Source organism: Schistocerca serialis, chromosome 1, assembly GCF_023864345.2.
Source record: "Schistocerca serialis cubense isolate TAMUIC-IGC-003099 chromosome 1, iqSchSeri2.2, whole genome shotgun sequence".
In the NCBI taxonomy this organism is placed as follows: Eukaryota; Metazoa; Arthropoda; class Insecta; order Orthoptera; family Acrididae; genus Schistocerca; species Schistocerca serialis.
The window spans coordinates 115263399-115287726 of NC_064638.1; the positions used below are offsets into that span (position 1 = coordinate 115263399).

The 24328-nt window shown below is 40.7% G+C and overlaps 1 protein-coding gene and 2 non-coding genes across 3 annotated transcripts in view; all 3 read right to left on the minus strand.

The window, feature by feature from the left end:
- Positions 1 to 24328, minus strand: part of LOC126457081 (chordin-like protein 1) — a 672845-nt gene that overhangs the window by 463234 nt on the left and 185283 nt on the right. The gene's annotated exons all lie outside the window — the stretch shown is intronic.
- Trnan-guu (transfer RNA asparagine (anticodon GUU)) lies at positions 3886 to 3959 on the minus strand. Its single transcript has one exon. It is a non-coding gene; the product is annotated as a tRNA-Asn (tRNA).
- On the minus strand, positions 7632 to 7703 carry Trnam-cau (transfer RNA methionine (anticodon CAU)). Its single transcript has one exon. It is a non-coding gene; the product is annotated as a tRNA-Met (tRNA).

Below are 24328 nucleotides of genomic sequence, written 5' to 3' on the forward strand. Positions count from 1 at the left end.
AAACATAAAATAAAATATTTCTGTTTGCATAATGTTGGCGGAGCACTGAATGTCCAAAGTCGAAACAAGGCCCCGGGGCGAGACGACATACCGTCAGGACTACTGGCAGCCTTGGGTGAGCCATCCCTGACAAAACTATTCCATCCCGTGTGAAAGATGTGTGAGAAAGGCGAAATACCCCCAGCCCCATAGAGAAGAATGTAATAACTGCACAATTCCAAAGAAATTTGGTGCTGACAGGTGTGGAAATTACCGAGTTATCAAACGTCGTGGTTGCAAAATACTGACACGCATCTGTTACAGAATATTGGAAAAACTGGTAGAAGCCGATATCAGGAAAGATCAGTTCCCATTTCAGAGATATGCAGGAACACGTGAAGCGACCCTACGCCTTACTTTAGAGGATAGCATTTGTAGACTTGGAGAAAGATTTTGACAATGCTCACTGGAATAATGACTTTAAAATTCTGAAGATAGCTGGGGGTAAAATACAGGGGACTTATACAGAAACCAGACGGCAATTATAAGAATCGACGGGCATGAAAGGGAAGCAGTGGTTGAGAAGGGAGTGAGACAGGATTGTAGCCTATCTCCGATGTTATTCAATCTGTACACCGTGTTAGCAGTAAAAGAAATCAAAGAAAATTTGGAGTAGGAATTAAAGTTCAGCAAAAAGAAATAAAAACTTTGAGGTTTCCCGATGAGATTGCAATTACCCGCAGAGAAAGCAAATGACTTGGAAGAGGAATTAAACGGAATGGCCAATGTCTGGAAAGGAGGATATAAGATAAACACCAACAAAAGCAAGACAAGGATAATGGAATGTAGTAGAATTAAACAAGGTGATGCGGAGGATTTATATTAGGAAACGAGACACTTAAAGTAGTAGATGAGTTTTGCCATTTGAGCAGCAAAATAACTGATGATGGCCGAAGTAGAGAGGATATAAATTATAGACTGGAAATAGCAAGAAAAGCGTTTCTGAATAAGAGAAATCTGTTAACAATGAGAACAGATGTAAGTGATTGGAAGTTTTTCTGAAGGTATTTTTGCTTTGAGTGGTAAAACGTGGGCAATAAATTGTTTAGACAAGAAGAGAACAGAGCTTTTTGAAATATGATGCTACAGAATAATGCTGAAGATTAGATCGGTAGATCACGAAACAAATGAAGCGGATCAGAAGAAAGGATCGGATGGTAGGACACATTCCGAGTCATCAAGGGATCACAAATTTAGCACTGGAGGGAGGTGTGGGGGAAAAATCGTAGAGGCAGACTAAGAAATAAATACAGCAAGCACATTTAGAAGGAAGTAAGTTGCAGTAATTATTCGGAGATAAAGAGGCTTGCACAGGATAGAGTAGCATGGAGAGCTGCATTGAACCAGTCTTCGGACTGAAGGCCACAACAAAAAGAATATACAGTCGGCTGGAAAAAGCGTGAAAATGAGGAAATGAAATGATATGAAGGCGGTATATTGGCCGTGCTGATGCTCGGAAGTAAAGAGGTAATCTTTTTTGTTTGTTTCTAAGTGGAGCAGCGAACTTACATGGGAACTGTCATGTTACTTGATGCGACATTATTTCTTGGTCAAAGATACTTGGCCTTCAGAGGTTCCGCACAAAAAGTAGGAGATCGAAGTAATGGAAATTTCCTCGGGATATTTGAGCTCTTGAGTCACTTTGATCCACTTCTTGCAAAACACATTAGCGATGTCATAAACAGACACGAAGCTGGAAAACATTTATAAATATATTATCTGTCAAATGATTTTCATACTACCAAAACTTTTGGCGGTGAAGGCAGAATAAGGACTGAGACAGTTGGTTCCCCACTTTTGTGTCAGGGTCTCTTAAAGACGAACATATTCGCCTTTTTGTGCTCCAACAGGAGCATTTTTCCGCTGCTTCCCTTCTTTTCCCTGCGACAACAGCATATCCAGCTTATATGAAAACGAATACTAAAGTGAAGTAAAGTTCTGACAGCTTATTTATGTGCTTCGCCACATTTATATACTACCACAGATGTAAACAACAAATTAGTACGTATAATATAAGATTAACAGAACGTTTGCTTTACGTTTTTATTCAGTACTCTGCTCATCGATCGCAGTTCATCGTAAACACCCAGCTTACGATTTGTGTCATGAAAGATTAAAAACGTCATTTAAAATATAGCTTGGTGACGTCAGAACTCTTGCAATGACCCTACAATCCTTGCCATACTTTTACAACGTCAGTTAAAACTACATTTACGCCTGGAGCTGGATATTACGCGCACATTTTATTGCATTATTACGAAAGCTTTGAACCTCTGTGTTATGATACCGAAAAAAAATTACAGACGTGGCTATCCCCACAACTGGTACTTTTCGTGTTTTTTGGTGATTTTTCTCAGGGACCGCTCAAGAACAAATCTTGCTTGTATAAAGTGCTTAAAGTCCGCCCTAGACCACATCTAACGCAAAAGAACAAACCGGTTTACTTAACTTGCCTGGGCTGGAGAAAGTGTGTAATTTTAAATTTCGATCCTGTACTTTAGGATACCTACAGTATGCCTGTTCTTCCGACAGGTCGCTAGACCGAGGGCTATACAAAATACATTACCGTTTCTCTCTGTGACCAACATAACCCGAGGTATTAGTCCCTGAAAAATCGCATTTTCGCGGCGTTTTCGAGCTTATTGGTACCGCGCAACGTCGTGCACGGACCAATTACGTCATTGCGAACACATGTTTAATGTTTAATAAGAACTTATATTTATTCAAGTTTCATCGTAATGAGATTTTTTACGTATGTCCAATATTTCTCGAAATTCGTAATTTTTAAATTATGTCAAACTTTCTTTAAAATAACAATAAAATTGCTATATTTGGAGACGGGGTCCAATCACACACCTTACCCGGGGTCGATTCCTGGCTCTCAGCGGCCCCTGTCACCATTTTAATTTTCGATTGGTGTTTGATAACGTATCACATTTGCAGCTGACAATATGGATCCAGCTCTACGTATCCAATGTCACGTATGTAACTAGTTCGATAAGTATTAAGCTGACAGCATGCCATTAGTTATCGTGTAGTGGTGATGTTCAGTAAGAAGATAGTAATTTCGCCGCAAGTAGTTGATCGGCGAGTAACAGCACGGAAAAGGTATCACTTTACACTACAAATTGGATAAAGAATCAAGCCGATTTGCTTGAAACATTTTTGTTTCTCCCCATACACAGTCACCTCTATTAAGTGACTGCAGTATTACAAAGAAATAAAACGAACACATAATATAAGATGTAGGAGGATTAAATATAGAATGCTGACTTGTTTGAGGAATTATTGGAAGGTTATGATGAAAAGTGTATAAGCAATGGTATACGAATAAATAGTAGGATGGATGCAGTGGCAAAACAACTCTGCTCCCGACCGAGCTGTACTGTATGTGCGACTGCGTCTGTTAGAAAGCTGAGACGTCTCCTTGAGAAGTTCGGAGAGGTCTTTTTAAAGAAAGGAGTCAGTAGTATGCGCACATAAATCATTGCAGGGTCGACGGTCGAGAGTGAAAGTGCAGCCTGTTGTAAGGCGCTAGCCATTAACGGAAGGAGTGCCCCGCTGTCTGCGTCGGAGACTAATGACATCGCGTTTGGTGCTTGGCTGGGGGCGAAAAGCGCTACGCACAGGCGTGGGCTTCGTAAACAAAAGAAGAGGGGTGCCCCGGGGTGTCTACGTTACGACCAGACAGCTCTCAGACGTTTCGGATTCCCTCACAGTTGAGGTTAAGCTAACGGAGTTACTTCGCATCAACTTATTATACGTCATCCTTTCGTGGTATTCATTTTTTTCGTACATTCTTTACGTAAGTTTTACCACCCATTCGTTTAATAAGAAAAAAATTTACGCCCCCGGGTGGGCTCGAACCACCAACCTTTCGGTTAACAGCCGAACGCGCTAGCCGATTGCGCCACGGAGGCCCACGGCTTACAACATTGCGAACATAACCTCATAAGCAACCAGCAGACATTAAGGTTAAAAGCTATTCTTCGTTACAGCTTATTCTTTTCTTGAATTCCTAGTTGCAAATCAACTTGTACTTATACATTCAATGACTAATTAAACTTGAAACCGATAATCTTATAGCACCTAAAACAGACTATTTTGACGATAAAGCCTATTTTTGCCTATTCTCGCTTTACAATTCTAAAGGGTACCCACTTCTTCAATGTAACATGGAATTACTATACTATTTTCAAAACATTAGAATTGGTTACAGGAGTCGGAGGCGATATTTGAAACAAGAAATCTGTAGCGCATAAAATCCTAGCCAACGGCTTGTTTCCAAAGGGGCTTGAACGGATCTCATATGAAAAAAATACAAAGGTACACAAGGGGAGAATTTAAGCTACGTAGCCACTGTAGTAAAAATATCTCACCACTCTTCTTGGTTATATAGATTTCCATTTGCAACCTGTAACCGCACAAGTAACGAGCAGCCCTTAGTGGCTCGCCACCACAATTTTTTTATCTTAAATATCTTTGTGACTAATGCCCTTTTGGCATATTTATTATTTTATGAATGACATGTAAGTACTGCCAGTCTTTCACGATGATTCTGTACTTATACACTGTATTATACGATTTTAGTCATAATTCTGTGACCATGTTATAGACCATTCTTTGATTTAAATTCTGAGGAAGACACTCCTACCAGTGTTGAAACCCGGTTAATTCGTTAAAAATAGTGACAGAGGGCTCTCTTCTTTCAATTGTAACTATTTACGGTCTCTGAACGTGCACCTTTGTACAAAATTTTTTGATATAGATTTTTGTTGATGAAACTACTGACAGTCTAGGCCGGTATACTGCAAACCTGATTGTTGACAAGCTGGATCCAGATGCACCATCCAAGGCTTATTTGATTTGTTCAAAAAAACTCCCAAAGACTAATCAGCAGACAGTTACACACTTTGTCAACAATGGGCTGAAGTTGCTATATCCAAACTGGCGTGGATGAAAACATGGCGCTTCTTGCATTCACAAATGCCGCCGCATATATGGCTGCTGCGTTCCAATTGCTTAAAATATTATCCTCTTCGATGTTGCGTTAACTTACGTAGCACGTGGTATCAAACGCAGAGCAAGTTAAGGCTAGAATTAGGTAAGGCAAATAAATTACTGTCCACAGTAAAGAAAATTTTGTTAACGCACTATCAAGGATACAGGCATTCGAAGAACAATTTCCAGATGTCCTCTTGCCACCGAACCTATTGTTATTCACTGAGACACGTGGTTAGCATCAGCAGAATACTGCAGTAAGCATCTCCCAGCAGTCCAGACCAGCAGAAAATCTACCGGAGCGCCGGCTCTATAACTTTAGCAAAGCAATTATTCAAAGATCCTTCACTTCAACAGGACTTGGCTTATATTAGAGGCAGTTACACATTTATAACAAGAATTATTCCCGGAATGGAAGGATAAGGGATACCTATCCACGATAATATTTCTTCACTAGAGGAAGCTAATACGAAATAAAGTGCTGGGTGAAACGGGAGAGAAAGTACGGGCAAAAACAAAAAAAAATGCAAAAGTTTTGTAAAAGAACACCGTCCTAAAGGGCTGCGCGCATTGGAACTCACACACACACACACACACACACACACACACACACAAAGATAAAATGCAAACGAAATTCCGTTTTGGCGTCGAACTCTCTGGTGAACAAATGAACACTGACTGGGCTGGGACACATAACAAACTACAATCACACTGTGTTCTGGTGTAGTGAAAAGTGTTTTACTACGTTATTTGTGGAAAATACTTGTTATAGTTACGTATGCATCACAACATCTCAGCATGATGCGGAGAATGGAAGTGCTTGCCACACGAAAACGTAAGTAAATATGAAAATAGGCGCGAAAACATCGCGAAAAACTATATTACATTCTAGAAGATAGGTTAACTCCTAGCAAAAAACTTTCTTATCAACATTGTTTGTTTGCAGATGACAAACTACCTCTAGTAATTCAAACAAAAGTGATCCAGAAAATTCATGCGCACCAAATGTAAAGGTATTTACAAAAAGAAACGATCTGTTGTTTGAACTAAAATGAACATAATTTTATAATCATTTAACAAAAATGTTCACATTGCAGAATAAATAAAAACGAAAGCCCCCTGATGATGGCACAGTGGTGCCGAAACATGTTTGGGTACTGAGAAAAAAGGTGTTTTGCATAACTGGCGGACATCACATTCAAAATTTGAACTAGCCCCTTTCACACTCGTTGATGTAGAACATTCTTTTTCGGCAAATTAATACTGACTCACGAACGCCATAGGGCAGGTTTAGTTATTTACTGTGAAGGCAAGTAAGGTCCGAATGTTTGAAACCACTGGTTTATCTGGCATTTAAGAAATAACATATTATATGTATTTCAGCATATGGCTGATCTTTTTTATATTGCATTTTTATGGAGAAAAATTGGTTTGGGCCAGTTTAAACATTACAGTAGTATGTTTGCTGTGATGTGAAACCTGTGGATATTTTCATTTCCCTTGTTTTTAATTAATAATAGTATGCTCATATGTGACCAATGTTTATTTTGTATTACGTTTAGTTTTACTTTATAATACCTTTTACGGCCGTACGATTTATAGAGCCTAAATGAGGTGCCTAAAATGCACTTTTTACGTGAAAATCCGCAGTCTAGTCATTATTTTCTGAAACTATACGCTTTCTTGTCACAAATTTATCCATGCTGAGCAACAATAGAACATTCGCTGTTGCAAGAAACTAAACTGAATACTGGAAGCTACAAACGTTATAGCTGCCGCATGACTGCTGGAATTGTGATCCTAGTGCCAACCCGTTTAATGAACTTGAAAACTGTTTATTATTAACTTACCTAATATTAGCGATATGATACTTTTGCTTACTCAAAGCTCGTACTCATACCGTGCACAGTTTGCATCAAAAGTATTCCGCGTCTTCTTGTATTTTCAAAGAGCAATAGTAGTGTTTGCAGTAACAAAAAAAAATACTTCCCTGGCAAGGAAGGAATTCCTCTTTGATGAGCAGGCGCAATTATTTAATGAGATGAGGCAAATATCTCTCCCCCATTCTTCTCATTATTTCGAACACTGTAATAAATGCACGTTACTGACCGTCCCAAAGGAAGTGGTGCAAACAATGAAGATCACAGAGAAACGCCAGATAGCAGAACAATAATTAATATTTATATTACTTCATAAGTTTGACATTATATTGCGTTTTACATAATTAACGATCGACTTTTTATCTCATTTAGACCATTAAAAAAAGATAGTAATCGCTGTTTCAAAAATCTACAGATAGCAGTCACTAAATGCTGACCCCTATTTTGAGTGGACCAGAGGTGGCAATCTTCCCACAAGTCGGTCAGGGGGCCTGGCGACGGCGTAATGTACCGCCGAAACTGGCTGCTCAATAAAATAACACTTTGGAAGGCTGAACGGAGTTTTGATTTGACTGTCTCTCTTGAAAAAAAAAGTCGGCGGTTTCAACGTTAGAAATCTATTTATGAACTTTGTTTCAGCTCTGTTGCTATTCCTTTACATCAGGGATAAAAGTTAAGTTGTGACAAGCTAACTGATAAGAATAAAAATTTTAGCAGAGCGTGGTTTCGATCCACGGACCTCTGGGTTATGGGCCCAGCACGCTTCCACTGCGCCACTCTGCTTCTTGCCTGCGTAGGGTCAAGTCTTTAAATTAGACTCTGCTTACCTGCAAGTATATTTTCATTTAATTTCTCTTTTGTTAGCTAATGAACATTGATTTACTCGACAACATACAAGCTGCAGCATCGAAACATGTATGATTTAGTCTTAAAATCTGTAACAGCATTACATTTAACGTTAAATAGAATGAACCACACAGTAATTGGCGACGCAACATTAATACGCTGGAAGTTTCCAACAGGAACGTTTAACGTTACGTGTTAAGGAATTCAGAAATCAGTACCACGGTTAATGTGGAGATCACGTAATTCGATAGTTGATGTTCCAACGCCACATTCTCCATCTTAACTGGTAACGTTGACGAAATTCCACTAATTTGCTTGTGTCGCAACTATGCACATGGCGTAGTTTTCAAGCAAATTTTATTTTAGATGTTCCCCTGCTCTGTTTATTCACAGGCGTTTTGTCATAAGTCGTATGTGATTTTATCCGTTTTTCAGACCGGATAAAAAAAAACTATGCGTGTCGCAAGAGAAAGGCACAAATAAATACAGCGAATATAACGCAGCACTGGATAGACCCTACACTGTTTTATAAGGATGAGAAAGTAGTTGGTGTTATACAACCATACTGACATCCGTGTGCACTACTGGCCCTCAAAAAACGTTATACAGAAAATGCACTGTTCGTTTTCCTCATCTTTCTGGCACTCATGAAGCGTTCGACAAGCATTTTCTACACAGTTACGGATAATGGAGAACAAAAGCTGTGGTATTTTTAACATGGTACATTCTCCTTGGATATAAATAAAAAACAGGGTAGGTGTAACTGAGCACATTTTATGAAGACGGCCCATAATTTGTTTCGAAATTTTTATTTCCACCCTTCCTCAACTTTCGTAAAATATGTTCGAACTGTGTAGCATTTCACATAAACAATTACGTACAGATACTGTGAAACATCAGTACATCACAATCCCACGAACTCCAGATTAGAATAGATATCGCGAGAACACTAAATGAAAACTTTAACTGTTTTCTGTAGTCTATTAATAAACGGTTCCGCACAGCAACTGAAGTGGAGTCTGAGATGTGTTCAATGCTTAATTTCAGGATAAGATGGATAAAGATAGTATCCCCTCGTACACTAAGAAGTCGAATGTACCTTGGGCGTTCATAATCGCTATTAACGAGAGTACTGCTACACCATAATGAAGCCACATACCACCTATTCACAAGTTGTGCAGCAAAGCGTTACGAAAAAGGCCTTTTTAACAGATACTACAAGAAAATAAGTTAACTCACGTCCATAGGTTTTATTTGTTGGTAAAGGCCAGATCAACAAACACAGTCTAGCATAGAATAGACAACAATATGCTTAAGGAGCAATAACTACAGAAAAAGCGCTGAAAAAGAAGTTCCTTGTAGAAACCATACCTTATTTAGCGTGTAACATAATCTACAAACTGCATGTAGTGGCAGTGAAATAATGTAGTGCAGTTGTTCCTTCAACATGACACTTCAAATTGTAAGTCTTTGAGCCGTCGGTGTTTTTTTCTGTGGCCGCTGCCAACTTATGAAATATTAAGGAGCAGTAGAACAGACATATATTTTGATATACCGTTGTTGAACGCGTTAATGTGTATAGTGATGTACTTTGGACTACAAAAATTTAATCTACGTTACCTCTTTGTGTCAGTTTTGTCAAATATTTCAGACGTGTATGAGGCAAACCACAGGCGATTTATCCACAAGTCACATACTACAGACCCGAGCTGTTGGGACCCTGAATGCAATGCTTATATTGTTTCGGGAGAAAATTAACCGCAATTTCGAAATGAAAGTAATAATACTATTTAGAATTATGTGCGTAGTTAAAGTAGTAAAGGAATTTTGCTATTTTGGGAGCAAAATAACTGATTATGGTCGAAGTAGAGGATATAAAATGTAGACTGCCAATGGCAAGGAAAGCGTTTCTGAAGAACAGAAATTTGTTAACATCGAGTATTGATTTAAGTGTCAGGAAGTCGTTTTTGAGAGTATTTGTATGGAGTATAGCCATGTATGGAAGTGAAACATGGACGATAAATAGTTTAGACAAGAAGAGAATAGAAGCTTTCGAAATGTGGTGCTACAGAAGAATGGGTAGATCACATAACTAATGAGGAGGTATTGAATAGAATTGGGCAGAAGAGGAGTTTGTGGCACAACTTGACTAGAAGAAGGGATCGGTTGGTAGGACATGTTCTGAGGCATCAAGATATCACCAATTTAGTACTGGAGGCCAGTGTGGAGGGTAAAAATCGTAGAGGGAGACCAAAAGATGAATACACTAAGCAGATTCAAAAGGATGTAGGGTGCAGTAGGTACTGGGAGATGAAGAAGCTTGCACAAGATAGAGTAGCATGGAGAGCTGCATCAAACTAGTCTCAGGACTGAAGCCCACACACAACAGTGTGCAGTATTTTTAACCTCCACCACCAGTGCCGTTGTATTACCACTGTTCAGGGTAAGATAGAGAAAGATAGTAATCCCTCGTAAAATAAGAAGTCGAATGTACCTTGGGCGTCCAAATCGCTATTAACGAGGGGATTCCTACACCATAATGAAGCCACATACTACCTATTCACAAGTTGTGTAGCAAAGCGTTACGAAAAAAGGCATTTGTAACAGATACTGTAAGGGAATAAGTCAACTCACCCTCCACCGAGCTTCTCGGAATATCGGCCCAGCTATTCCTGGCGACAATACTCTTCCTAACGTTTGCACCTCCCCATTCCTTTGTTGCGGCTACTTTTCTTCCCAATGCAATTTAATAAGCAATTGTCTGGCTGGTGTACGACCGCACTAGTCCAGATCTGTTATTGTCGCGTTTAGTCTTCCTTAAGCTTTTTTGTTTCTCTTATTTTTGGGGTTAATTAGTAGATTAGTACACATTCGTAGTATTTTTATTAGAATGAGCCCGATGAAACTTGTAGATATTACTAATATTCTGCAAAATCAGCAGAAGAGGAGAATGACATAAAAGCTCAAAGTCAGTGATCTCGAAATACTGAGGAAAGCGATTCCGACTTGAGCGAGGAAGAAGTAATAATGCTGACCACGATTCTGAAACTGAAGTTGTGGGTAGTGATGAAGAGGACGAAGATGAAACAAGCGCTGAAGATTTTTGTGTTGGGAGAGATAAAGCTATAAAATGATGAAAGTCAAGTTTATTGAAATCTTCTGAAATTAAGGAAAAAAATTAATAAGAATGTTATCTTATTCAAGAAGGATATATCTCCAACTGACATGTTATCGAAAATTTTAGATGTAAACATGATTGATGCAATTCGGAGACACACTAATTTTAAAATCGAAAAATTATGCCCATGTATGCACGGCCCCAAACTTGTACTGATTTAAGCAGAGAAGAAGTACTGGCCACTACTGGTATCTTATTCAAACCATCTTGAAATACAAACGAATGGTAAATGTGAACGAGGTATGGGTAAACGATAGGACGGGAATGACATTTTTGAGAGTGGCCACGAGTTCTCGAAGGTTTTTATTAACTTTGAGGAGTCTTCGATTTGATGAATTCACCAACCCGACAGGAAAGACGAGGAAGCTTGATAAACTTGCTGCCATAAGATATATTTTTGACAGATTTGTTCAAAATACAAGACAGTCTTACAGCATGAGCAATCTGTTACTGCTAATAAAATGTTGCATTCGTATCATGGACGCTGTTCGTTGATTCAATATATGCCATCGAAACCTATCACATAAGGCGTAAAAATATATGCTGTGGCAGACGCTAAGGCATTTTATTTTGGAAATTAGGAGATATATGTCAGTAAATGACCACTAGACCCATACCGTTTTTCGAATTCGGAAGATGTTGCAAAATATCTTGTTGAGGACATAATCAGTACAAACAGAAATTTAATTACCGATGATCTGTATACTTCGGCCCCCATGACCACATACCTTATGACCACATACCTTATATCAGAGAGTATTATATTATGTGGCAGTTTATGCACAAACTGTCACATAAGTTTATGCACAAACTGTCACATAACCTTTTTTTGTAATTTAATATGCAGATCTCAATAGTCCGCAGTCAAATCGCTTTGGCTTCATGAAGACTAAACAGTAGTTATTACTGCCCAATGATTGCACTGCTAATTATCCCATTTCTCCGCTCCTACTGATACGATGAACGAGTCTTGTTATTTCATCAGCAATGCATTATCTTTAAGCTGGCTTCCAGAGGAAAAGTGAACAGAAGAGTCAGAAAGTTGTTTGGCACTGAAACCCGTTCTTCGTAAAGGAAAAGGGTATGGGAAGAAGTCGGCCCTATCCATGCGGATGGAGCATCCGAAAGGCCGAGTGGCTCTCCATAAAAGTCGTACTGTACGAGAAGCTGAAAGGAATCCATTTTTTAGCTAGATAAGAATCCGAAGGTCAGTTGAAAATATGAGCTTTCAAAGGGCACCATAGAGCTCTTGAAGTGCCTTTCAGGAATGTTTCTTCAAATTCTAGTAAAGTATTTTCTGTCTGGTTCATAGTATTATTTCGGTAGAAAGGGCAAGTTCCTTGGAAGCAGATATGCAGGGCTTTTGGTTGGTCGTAATTGAAAATCTGTCATGTGGTGAGAGATTTTCTGCCTGCTCCCCTGTTTCATACCTTACTGGCAGTAGTGAAGCGTGGCATTTTTGCTGGGTAGGCTTAGAATTACGAAAAACGTAAAAAATCTTAAAACAGAAACTTGTAAAATAGAAACACTGAAAAAGTAATTCAGTTACATATTTCTTCTAAGATTGAAACTACTACAGAAATTGTTATAAATAAATGCATAAAAATGTTGAACATCTACACATTAATAAAAAATAATACATAGTAACTCACCGTTACATCTTTTTATTAATTAGTTCTATGCGTCTGCCCTTTTTCTGGGTGGTTGTTATTACAGGTAATGTATTTCAGCGATCAGGACTACATGACTTTCTCTGCCATTTGGTGTTGTATGGAGACGGTATGGAGGGACATGAGGACAGCACAGTACATTCCCAACTTTCCAAACACTGTAATCGCTGCTCCCCATTCAAGTAGCTCCTCAACTGGCATCTTGAGGGTGAGTGCAGCCCGTTCCAGTCCCCCCACCAAGGAAAAATCCCTGGCAGTACCAGGAACTGAACTCGTGCCCTCCGCACGGCATCAGGCACCCTGACCGCTTGGCTATGGAGGTAGACTGGTTCTTACTACAAATACAATGTACTACTCCTTTTTAGCATGCCTTTCAGTATAATATTCTACTTTATGTAACAAATGAACAATTCAGTAACTTAGTCTTAGTAAGGGATAGCAGGCACAAAATGGAAATAAATACAGATTGGAGATCAGAGAGCACTGATGTCGTTTTGTTACTGGAAATAAATGCAACCCCCAGAACTGAAAAAGCGAGAACTACGAATCGAGAACTGAGAAGCGATGAAGCGAGAGTCCAGGAAACGAATGAAACTTAGTGGGAAAAAAAATTGTGTAGTCGCAAATGTTTGTGTAGTGTTAAGGGCGCGTGTTATGAACTTTGCCAACAAGGGCAATGTCGCCACTTTTTGAAAAGATTATATCTTGCACCCTATCAAGTTCCTTAAATCACCCGGTAGAGTCGCCAATATTTTCATTGCATAGGGCAAATAATGAACGACAGATTTGGCGGACACTGTAGTTCTGTTGTTGCTGTTGTTGTTGTTTCCTTGTCTTCGTAAGTACCATTTCTTTCGTCTTACCTGTTTTCTGGTAGTCTACAGAAGTCTTCCACCCTGCTCACTGATTCTATTTCTTTTGTTAAGTGCAGCGTTTAACCATTAACTCAAGATGTGACTTTTCTGTAAAGCATACTAAGATGTGGAGTGTCTGGAACCCCTATGATTAAACCGCGATATATGAAATTTTTAATGTTAAGTTATATAACATTCATTTTTAAAGTTATTTCAAAGTCGTTTAAATACTCCCTGTTGATTCTATTGCACTTCATAAAGCCTGGAATATTTTACTTTTTGTCACAAAAAATTATGTACTTTTGTGTGGTTTTTTTGAATAGTGCACATAAACGAACTGTAAGAGACCATAATTTTACATTCTAAAAAATTATGGTACGTCTGTAACAAGTAAATTTTCACATAAAACTAAATCCCAGGGTTTAAACTTGCACAAAGTAATTACGCCTTAGGGCGCGGCCCCTCCCGCCGGAGGTTCTGGTCCTCCCTGGGGCACGGGTGTGTGTGTTGTTCTTAGCAAAAGTTAGTATAAGTAGTGTGTAAGTCTAGGGACCTATGAACTCAGCAGTTTGGTCCCTTAGGAATTCATACACATTTGAACATTTTTTTAAACAAATTGTACTCGATAGGTACAAAAAGAAAATCTGCAAAATTGAAACGAATGCTGGAACATACATTATCATTCTCACCACTCAGAAGACGTTGAGTATTTTTTTAGACGGACGGAATGGTCTTCATCACAGTTGTCCTGATTTTCCCCTAATGATCTTGTCCGTTAGCAGAATTGTGTCACTGGATATTGTAAAATCTTCGTCTTTTTTGTCTACTTTCTGATCTATATTACTGACATCTTCCTCCACCCATTAATTAACAGTTTCATCAAACATAGGATCTTTAAAACACACCTTCCTGATGACTCATTTTGTACTATACTGGAGAAAACAGGTATGCAGTTCACGTGGCGCTATCCAGGAGACCCAACACATGAAACTAACACGTATCAAAAAGAAACGAAGGTGTTAACACAGTTGAGAATAAAAGATTGAAGGTTTATTGATTTAGGGGGCGTGGACGAGTATAGCCGCATTCCGCCAGAAATGACATTGGTGAGCGAGTTAGAAAATTTCCGCGCGGTCTGAGAGATGACAATTTCTGAGTTAAGAAAAATAAAATTGTGTAGTGTATTTAGTATCATAGTATAACTTCCCAATGTTGCACCAGGAAGCTTTGTAAAAATGAGACAACTTTGTCAACCTAGAACTTTGCCTTTTCTTACCTCTTTCACACTTTTTCTTTAATCGAGAGTTTTTGGGTCTCTGCACAAGTCGTTAAAATGTCAAAGCTCATTAGAACCTAATTGGGAGCACACAGGTATCAAAATTATCAACCGTTCATTAACATAATAATATGAGTGCCAGAATGATCCATGATTGAACACAAATAAGACTTGGAATGTTTGTCGTGGTAAAGTTCGTGATAAAAAAAATGTCAAGCATTTTCTTGGTAAACGTATTCAGTTCTACAGAGAGGGCGAGTTCTAAGTGTTATATCTTCTTACAACAGACGGAGGGAAAATTTCATACAACACGGATATGCCAGATGAAGTTTCCCAAATGTAAAAGAATTGTGCAGATAATGAATCCTCCTTACTGTCAAAACCGAGGCAGATTTTGCTTTCCTTATGAAAAGGTCAAACTTTTCTTTGCATTTTTATCTTTGATGATTTGAATTTTTGTGTACGTCTCAATATAATCTTCCTTGTAAGTATCTTTGCATTAAACTGATTAATACTGATGCGTAAATTGTTTTCAGTGCTTTAAACTTCTTTTTCTGTAACTTTTTCGGCGACTTCCACTCATTTGAACACAGTTGGCAAACTTATCCAGTTTGCCAGGTATCTTTGCCAAACATTTTTTCATTTTTCTTTACATATAAACACATAACTAAGTTGTCATCTGTCCACATATTATGAAACCAAAGATCAAGGATTATGTTTTGGGATAGTTTCAAAAACTTTTTTTTCAATTATTAAGTAACAAAAGAGGCAGAAAAAATACGACAAAGTTGTCCCAGTTTACGGTACTAAAAAAACTGACCGGTGGGATGTGAACGTAGGGTTGGGTGTGGGGGGAGGGACGAGGAGGGGCGTGGGAAACCACTTTTTGAGGTTTTCTTGACTATCTCGAAAATCGCTGCTCTAACTATAATATTTCCCAGTACAGTATTAAACTACATTAAGTTTCCTAAAAAAAAGTCCAATTCACTTTTTTTGTCTATGACTAATAGTGCCTGCATTGCAAGGAATGAAAAAATCGCACTTCATTAAAAACAGTGTTTCAATGGTATAAAATTGATGTATATCGTTAAATAACGTGGGTCCGGGCAAATTTTAAAAATTTGGACCACATGTAAGTGCAGTGGACCCGTATTAAAGGATAAACTGTGTGCTGGGGGTGTAACAGGGTGGAAAGGTGGGGGTGCAGTTTAGAAGTGTGAGAGAAAATAGGTCGCCGTATTGTGTGGAAGCCCATAGGTTAAAAAATGGCTTCCTCGAAGCAGAAGTAGGTTATTTAGGTGTCATTTAGGTGTTCAGACACAAGTCAAGCAATGCATTATAGCAAATTGCTACTCTACATTCAAACATGATCAGTCCTATTCCATAAGAAATATTGACACTCACCTTGTAAGATATACTGTGAATGCGTAGTAGGTGGCTACACTCAGTGCAGACAACTCTACAAGTCCCACCAATTAGCCGGCCAGGATGGTCGAGCGGTTCTAGGCGCTACAGTCTGGAACCGCGCGACCGCTACGGTCGCAGGTTCGAATCCTGCGTCGGGTATGGATGTGTGTGATCTTCTTAGGTTAGTTAGGTTTAAGTAGTTCTAAGTTCTAGGGGACAGATGACCTCAGAAGTTAAGTCTAATAGTGCTCAGAGCCATTTGAACCATCTGAACCCACCAACTCCCGAATGGAAGAGATTTATGTAGTCTAGCAGTAACACAATTAATGGTGAGGGAAATGAGCCAACTTTCCCGTCATTCGTCAGCAAGTGACTACAACACTGTTCCGAGGCTTTATAATATGCTGTCAACCAAAGACAGTCCGCCCCGGTAGCTGAATGGATAGCCGGCACGGTAGCTCAATTATCAATAACGAACAAAATGCAAAAAAAAAAAGAAAAAAAAGGTCAGCGTGACGGATTGTAAATCCTCTGGGCCCAAGTTCGATTCCCGGCTGGGTCGGGGAATTTTCCTCGCCCATTCAAAATCAGTCTGTAAGAGAGGTGCGTCCAAGCAGCGAGTTCTGCTTGAGTTTCTTTTGGTGGAAAACCAGAGCATAGCAGATATTCATTGGCGCTTGCAGAATGTGTACGGAGACCTGGCAGTGAACAAAAGCATGATGAGTCATTGGTGAGAGGCGTCTGCCATCGTTGCAACAAGGTCACGCAAAACCTGTCCCATCTCCCGCGAGGCGGCCGGCCACACGCAGCTGTGACTCCTGCAATGTTGGAACGTGCGGACACTCTCATTCGAGGTGATCCAATGATCACAATCGAACACCTCGCTACACAATTGGACGTCTCTGTTAGTAGTTCTAACACACTAGTCCACCTGTTAGGGTACTCAAAGATGTGTACCCTCTGGGTTTCTCGCCACCTATCAGTAGAACTTAAAGAGCAACGAAGAACCATCTGTGCGGAACTGCTTGAGTCTTACGATGCTGATGGTTACAGTCTTTTGTAGAACATCGTCACAGTCGATGAAGCACGGGTTCATCGCTTCTAACCGGAAACAAAACTGCAATCCATGAGGTGGTGCCACACCATCTCTCCTCCGACGAAATGTTCATTGCCGCACCCTCAGCCGGTAAAGTCATGCTGATGGTCATCTTGGACTCTGAAGGGCTTATTCTGTTTGACGTCCTCCTTCAAGGTGCACCGATCATCTGTGAAGTGGAAATTGAAGAATCGACTTCAGCTTGTTCGTCGCCACAAAATGCGAACTAACTTCTCCTCCTTCATGACAAAACAAGACTTCAGACAAGTCTGCACACTCGAGAAGAGATCACAAAACTTCACTGGGCTGTTCTTCCTCATCCTGCCCACAGAATCTCGCAACGTCAATCAGAGTAGCACAATGAAAGATGCACTCCACCGGAAGCAGTACGTGGATGATGGGAGGGTCACTGGTGCAGCCAAACTTTGGCTCCGGCGACGACCAGTGGAGTGAGACCACATGATACCATATTGGCATACACGTCTTCCCGGTAAAAAGGGAAATGAGCGTTTGGTATCATTGGCCGGGAGGCCCCTTGCCGGCCGCGGTGGTCGAGCGGTTCTAGGCGCTCCAGTCCGCAACCGCGATGCTGCTACGGTCCCAGGTTAGAATCCTGCTTCAGGCATGGATGTGTGTGATGTCCTTAGGTTTAAGTAGTTCTAAGTTTAGGGGACTGATGACCTCAGATGTTGAGTCCCATAGTGCTCAGAGCCATTTTCGGAGGCCCCTTACGGGGCAGGTCCGGCCACCTTGGTGCAGGTCTTATTACATTCGACGCTACATTGGGCGCTCTGCGCGCTGTATGGGGTTGATATGATGACGAAGACAACACGACACCCAGTCCCTGAGCGGAGAAAATCCTCGACCCAGCCGGGAATTGAACCCGGGCCCCTTAGGACGGCAGTCCGTCACGCTGACCATTTTTTTAAAATCTCATTTTGTTCGCTTTTGTTCGTTGCATCTGTCATAAGACATACGTTTAAGTTCGTTGTTAATCGATTAACTCAGTTTTTTATTACAGAGGGCAGTTAAACCCTCCGACCGAACACGCTGAGCTACCGTGCCGGCGTCATTCAGCTATCGGGGCGGACGTCTTCCCAGTAAGGTGGTATAAGACCGTCGCAATGAACGAAGATTATGTTTGAAAACAGGGTATTGCAATCAAAATAGTTGGGAATGTATGGTGAATTGGAATGCTGAATAAAACCAACCTGTTTTCAGAAAAAAACCGTTGGATTACTTGTTGAGCGATCCTCGTATCAGTCTTAAGGTCAATATTTTTTGTGATAAATAAAAATGGTTTACCCTTTTACAGACTATACAGTAGATTATATCAAGTAGCCTATTTCATAGGTCATACGTATATTTCACATTTCATTAATCGTATTTTATTGGCGTTGTCAGCCAGCCGCTGTGGCCGAGCGGTTCTAGGCGCTTCAGTCCGGAACCGCGCTGCTGCTACGGTCGCAGGTTCGCATCCTGCCTCGGGCATGGATGTGTGTGATGTCCTTAGGTTAGTTAGGTTTAAGTAGTTCTATGTCTAGGGGACTGATGACCTCAGATGTTAAGTCCCACAGCGCTTAGAGCCATTTGAACCATGGACGTTGTCTTCCTTGCACGTACTTTAATAAGATCTTTGAAGCGCTTCGCATATGTCACTCCAGACACCAGAAACCATCTGAGGTACAGGAACTATTAAAATACAAAACAGTCACTAGCGTAAATGCCTTTGCTTGCTAATAACTGGAGTGTAAATGCTAGTCTTTCTTTAGGTTACGTTGGTCTTCGATAATTATGAAAGGCGTCTGTCATTCCCCCTCTCATATAATTTTTGTGGTTTTGTCTTATCGAGGTCGACAGCGAACTTTTTTCTCTGCCTGCGTTTGCAAGCATTTTGCACACTCATATTTTCCGTGCCAGGGAGGAAGATCGCGCTGGGAACCTGAATTTGTGTGTCTTTATTCTCACCTTAATTACAGCTGACAGTCAGTACAAGATGTAGCTTTTACCACCTTTCCCAAACATGGGCGCTCGTTTACTTTGAATGACTGTGTGGGTAGTAACAAAAACGTGCACCTAGGCAAATTCAGGTGGAGGCTCTTGGTTTAGCGTTGCAGTACCAGCCTGGCAAGGCAGATGAAGTTATTTTCGAAGCCAGTTCCGGTGCCCTAGAGTCGGCACGACTCTGTTTCCACAGACCCGATCTCGCGTCCGCAGGCGTGGGGCCACGTGGCTGGCAGATGCAGTCTGGGGCTTGGTCGATATGGCCCACCAAGAACTGTCGCACTCAGTATGCAGAGGCGAGGAAGTTTAAAGTTTAGAGAGAATTTACCGGTGCGTGGACGTGAGTAGTGACTAGTGAGTTTTTTATGCGAATTAGATCAATTTCGTGTTAGATTTCTCCGTAACGATGCAGCTCCATCGTTAGGAGCAGTGCGGAATTGTCGCTAGTGACGATTTCAGAATCGTTTTTACGTAAGTTCAGATGGAACCTAATTCGGTGTTCGATCCGTTACGAAGCACTTCATGCAACGTGCGTCCAGTTGATTACCGTGGTTCTATCCACTGTGTGTCACGAGTTGGCTTTGATTGTTCAGTTAGTAATTGAAAGTGGTAAATTCTGCGTTCGAATCTTTGTGTTCGAGAAATTGCGCGCCCATGTTGCGCTCCCTTGTCACACTTGTCCTTCCGCTGACAAATGATCTGTACGTTACTATTATCTGTCCGTGTTGAACCGTAGCTTTAGCATTTTTGCCTATGTGCCATAAAAATGTAGTTTCACGAATACGCTCCATTTGTGAAATAAATGTTTGTAGCGCAGCTACGTAATTCGTTGAAATTCTTATCAAAGCGCACGCCAGCTCGTGTCCCCGCGTCCTGCACTTAGTCTTTAACATCCTGCACACTGTGAAAAAGATTACTTAATACATTATCAATGTGTGATTCCTGATAAGTCATTCCGGAGTTCAAAAATTAAAATTCCGCTGTGCAGTTCTCTGTTTCGGGTGGAGAGTAGGGCTAATAATCAATTAAAAATTTCATGGAACTTCAAGCGGCGTGGCACTCACGGCCAAATAAATAATGTTAATTGCAATGTTTGTGTACGGTTAGCGCTCAGCTACCCAAAGCCTTTGTTGCAAGGCAAAGTGAATCACTTTTACCAGAAGCGCGAGCCACTTTTAATTAGTGTTTTGCCTTGACATTTTCTCCTCATTTCAAATGAGAAGCCAGCGAAAAGCATCAACTGACTTACTTCAAAGTCATAGAATAATGCCAAAGAAAGTGTTGTGTGCACTCCACTGCACGCATTTAACGGTTACGTATAAATTCAGACCTCTACCCGCCATTTTGCCTACTTCGTCATAAACTGTGCGCTAGCAATTCTAAATAACCTTCTCTGAACATCAAAATTTTGCATCTTGGCTATATGTATGCTTACAGGGTGAATCACCTAAAACTTGGACCGAAAACATCGCGAAAATGGGAAGTACTATTGATGAAGGGTTTCCACAGAATCTGAGAGCAGTCAGGGGTTCGAACTTTTAGCAAATAATCAGATTGTTACACTACTTAGAAAGTGCATTTTTTGTGCCAACATACACTTTTTTAAGTGGAAAAGTGCCTACTGGTATCAACAAACTAAAATTAGGGTAAGTTAGAATGTCAACGATGTTTGTTTCAGGATTCCAGTTCGAGTCATTTACGAGATATCGTATTTTAAAAAATTTCCATATCGACAATCGTTTGTGCGAATCAATTTGCGTAGTTGCTGCGTACGATTTTTTTATGTTTGCTTACATTGTGCTTGTGTGTTCGTTGAGTACACTGCATCTTGCTACTAGTCAGTTAGTGTGTGACAGTCCAAGCAGCAGGTCGTGAATGGACGACGGGATTTACGAATGCAGAAAAAATCGACATACCCGTGGTGTATGGAGAGTATAGGAAGAATGCAGCTTTTTCTTGTACGGTCTGTGCGGCGAGATATCCCAATAAACCTCAAACATCTCGGCAACGACTTACCAATCTTTTCAACCAGTTGGATGAAAGTGGTAGCGTGATCCCACGGCTACGTGATAGAAAGAAATAAGTGACGACAGATGATGTGGAAACTAATGTTCTTGCTGCTGCTGCTGCTGCAGTTGATGCGCACGTTAGCTCCAGCACAAACGTTCGAGGAAGTAGCATGAGCCAGGAAAGTGTCTTATGCATTCTCCATCGACGTAGGTTCCATTCCTATCATATCTCTGTCCACCAAGAGCTGCAGGGAAACGATTATGAGAATTATATGTAAACTGACGGTGGGGTGGGGGGGGGGGGGGGAGAGGGGGGGGGGGAGTAGAAAGGACTGGAAGGGGAAGGGAGGGGATTACTAATGTCAGCTGCATCGAGATATTACGCGGATTTAGTGGAGACGATGGAATTGTGTACCGGACCGGGATTCGAACCCGAGATCTGCGCGGTCTGTCTCGGCACGCTTCACGGCCGACCCACATTCCCAACGAGCGCCACCTACCCGCAATCTGTCTCCTCCTATCTACAGTACCAGTGCAGTCACTTTCCTTTCGTTTCTTCCTTCCCCTCCACCTTCAATTCATATATAATGCACCACAGCTGCGGATGCAACAGACACCACGCATTCACGTATGATTATGAGAATCGAGGTAACTTGTGTAAATGGGCACTAAATCAGGGTACTCCAGATGTATCATGTATGTATCTTGTTTAGTGACGAAGCCACATTTACCAATCTTGGTCAGGTAAAATGCCGAAAATGCATTATTGGTCTGTGGACAGTTCCCGTTGGCTTCGTCTGGTGGAACGTCAGCGTCTGTGGAATGTAAACGTGTGGTGTGGGACAGTGAAAACGTGTGGTGTGGGACAGCGAACCATCAGCTCATAGGCTCTTAGTTCACAGACGGAACACTGAACGCACACAATATCGCAGCCTCCTAACAGTCCATCTTCCACAGATGATAGAAGACGGTCATCGGTAGACTGGCTGTCAAGCCCATAATGGCCGGCCCGTTCCCCAGATTTGACGCCTGTATACTTTTTTCTGTGGGGAAAGCTGAAAGACGCTGTTTACAGGATCACACCAGCTACACACGATGGTGTGCAATGACGCAATACTGCAGCCTGCTCGGACATCTCGGCTGATATGATAGCACGTGTGCAGCAGTCGTTCCATACCAAACTGGGAGCGTGTATAGTTTTATCTTGTGACTTCAGTTTTACATATCTTATGGAAAAGAATGACGATTGGAGAAGTTGTTTTTTATTTTTTGTGACAATGATTGTATATCAGCTGGTCTGCCTTATGTATCGTTATATCGAAATGGTACTGGACTAACATAATGCATATAGTGTAACTCATGTGAGCCCTCCCTCAAACATGTTATGTTATCCCTTCACAGATCCGATGATAGCACTTTTAGTGTGTTTGAACCGGTTATCCAATAGACAGTATTTGAGCGATCTTGGCTTCTGAATTATTTCTTCTTGTGTTGTTGTTTAGTGTGTGCTAAAGCAGGTGTCGAACAAGTGTCGGCACGATGTCTCGTACTGGGATCCTACAACAAACACCACTGACATACTTTACCCTAACGTGTTAATGTCAGTTTTTCACAAAAATACACTTTCTAAGTATAATTAGAATCACTTTACTGGCTAACAGTATGAGCGTCTGGCTACCAATCCATTCGGTGAAAACCGCATATCAATAGCACCTTCTGTTTCCGCAGTATTTGCGGTGCAAGTTTTCGTAGATTCTTTGTCCTTAAGTGAGGTAGACCTTCTACACACAGTTCGAACCGTTGTCAACAAATTGCAGAAATGTCTTCATAGAGAAAAAACATTCTGGACGGGAGTGAACGCTGTGAGCGGAGCAGGCAGTTTATTGTTTGTTGTTTGGAGGGAAATACATCGTTTACTTCGCTGATAGTGTAATACAGTTTTATTAAAGTAGGCTGTTCAAGTTATTAGACAGACACTTACACGCAGTTGTATTACCAATGGAATATACTTTTAATCTTAGTCATCTTGGTTGGATTTTAATGCCTTATCATTCGCTTAGGAAAACGACAACAACTCTTTTTGTGTCCATTTCAGAAACAATGGCTCCATCTGCAAGCAAATGCGAAAAGAAGGACAAGCCGAAAACGGGTATGTGAGCGAGAGAAGACAATCCTATTCGATTGATGACCTTCGTGGAGCACTTCAGGAGATATTGGAGAAAAAGCAAAGATACATAGCTGATAAAATTTTTCCATTCTGAGGAGTATTTTAGAAGGCTTTGCAGACCGCAGTGACGGTGACAAAGACAATATGACCATTTGCAAAATGTGTAGACCGTTTTTGCCTTACGACTGAACTGGAACTTTAGTTACTCAATTTCGTAATGCAAATGCAGGCAATGGGGTTCGGCCCGGACATTAACGGAATAATCCAATAACCTCTGTCACACAATGAAATCGGTGTTTAAGGGAAAATGGAAGTCAAGGAACTAAAGGAATAATGACACCTGCGCCACTTTTACAGCTGTTGAAAAAGAATAAAAGTAATTGCTTTCGGTGTTGCTTTTGTCTCCGGTGGTTCCGTGAAAGCTGTGAGCCCATCAATTCGCCCGATGCTGGGATATTTATGTGTAATATTTGCACAAATGTTAGTGACGCTGACATTGATGTTTTTATCACAAAATTAGACGCATTATCACGAAGGTAAATACGTAGTGTAAGGGAATTAGATGTGCAATAATGAAATTAGGCAGCATGCCCACTTTATTAACTGCATTTTATAACTTCATTCTTAAATGTTCTTTATAATGTGTGAGTAGAGCAATGTGTTGGTCTCTCACATGTGAAATATACGATGTCTAGAACTAATATTTGGTTTGCTTTTCTATTTACAAGCCTTAATATCACGAAGTTGCGTATATCCTGAACGCCTTCACTCATCTCTATGCCAATCTCCTCCCTCCTCTCTTTGCTCTTTGTCCATCTCCTCTTCCTCCCCTCCCTCTTTCTGTGCGTCATCTCCTCCCTTCTCTCTCTATCTCCTTCTCTCCCTTTCTATGTCCTTTTCC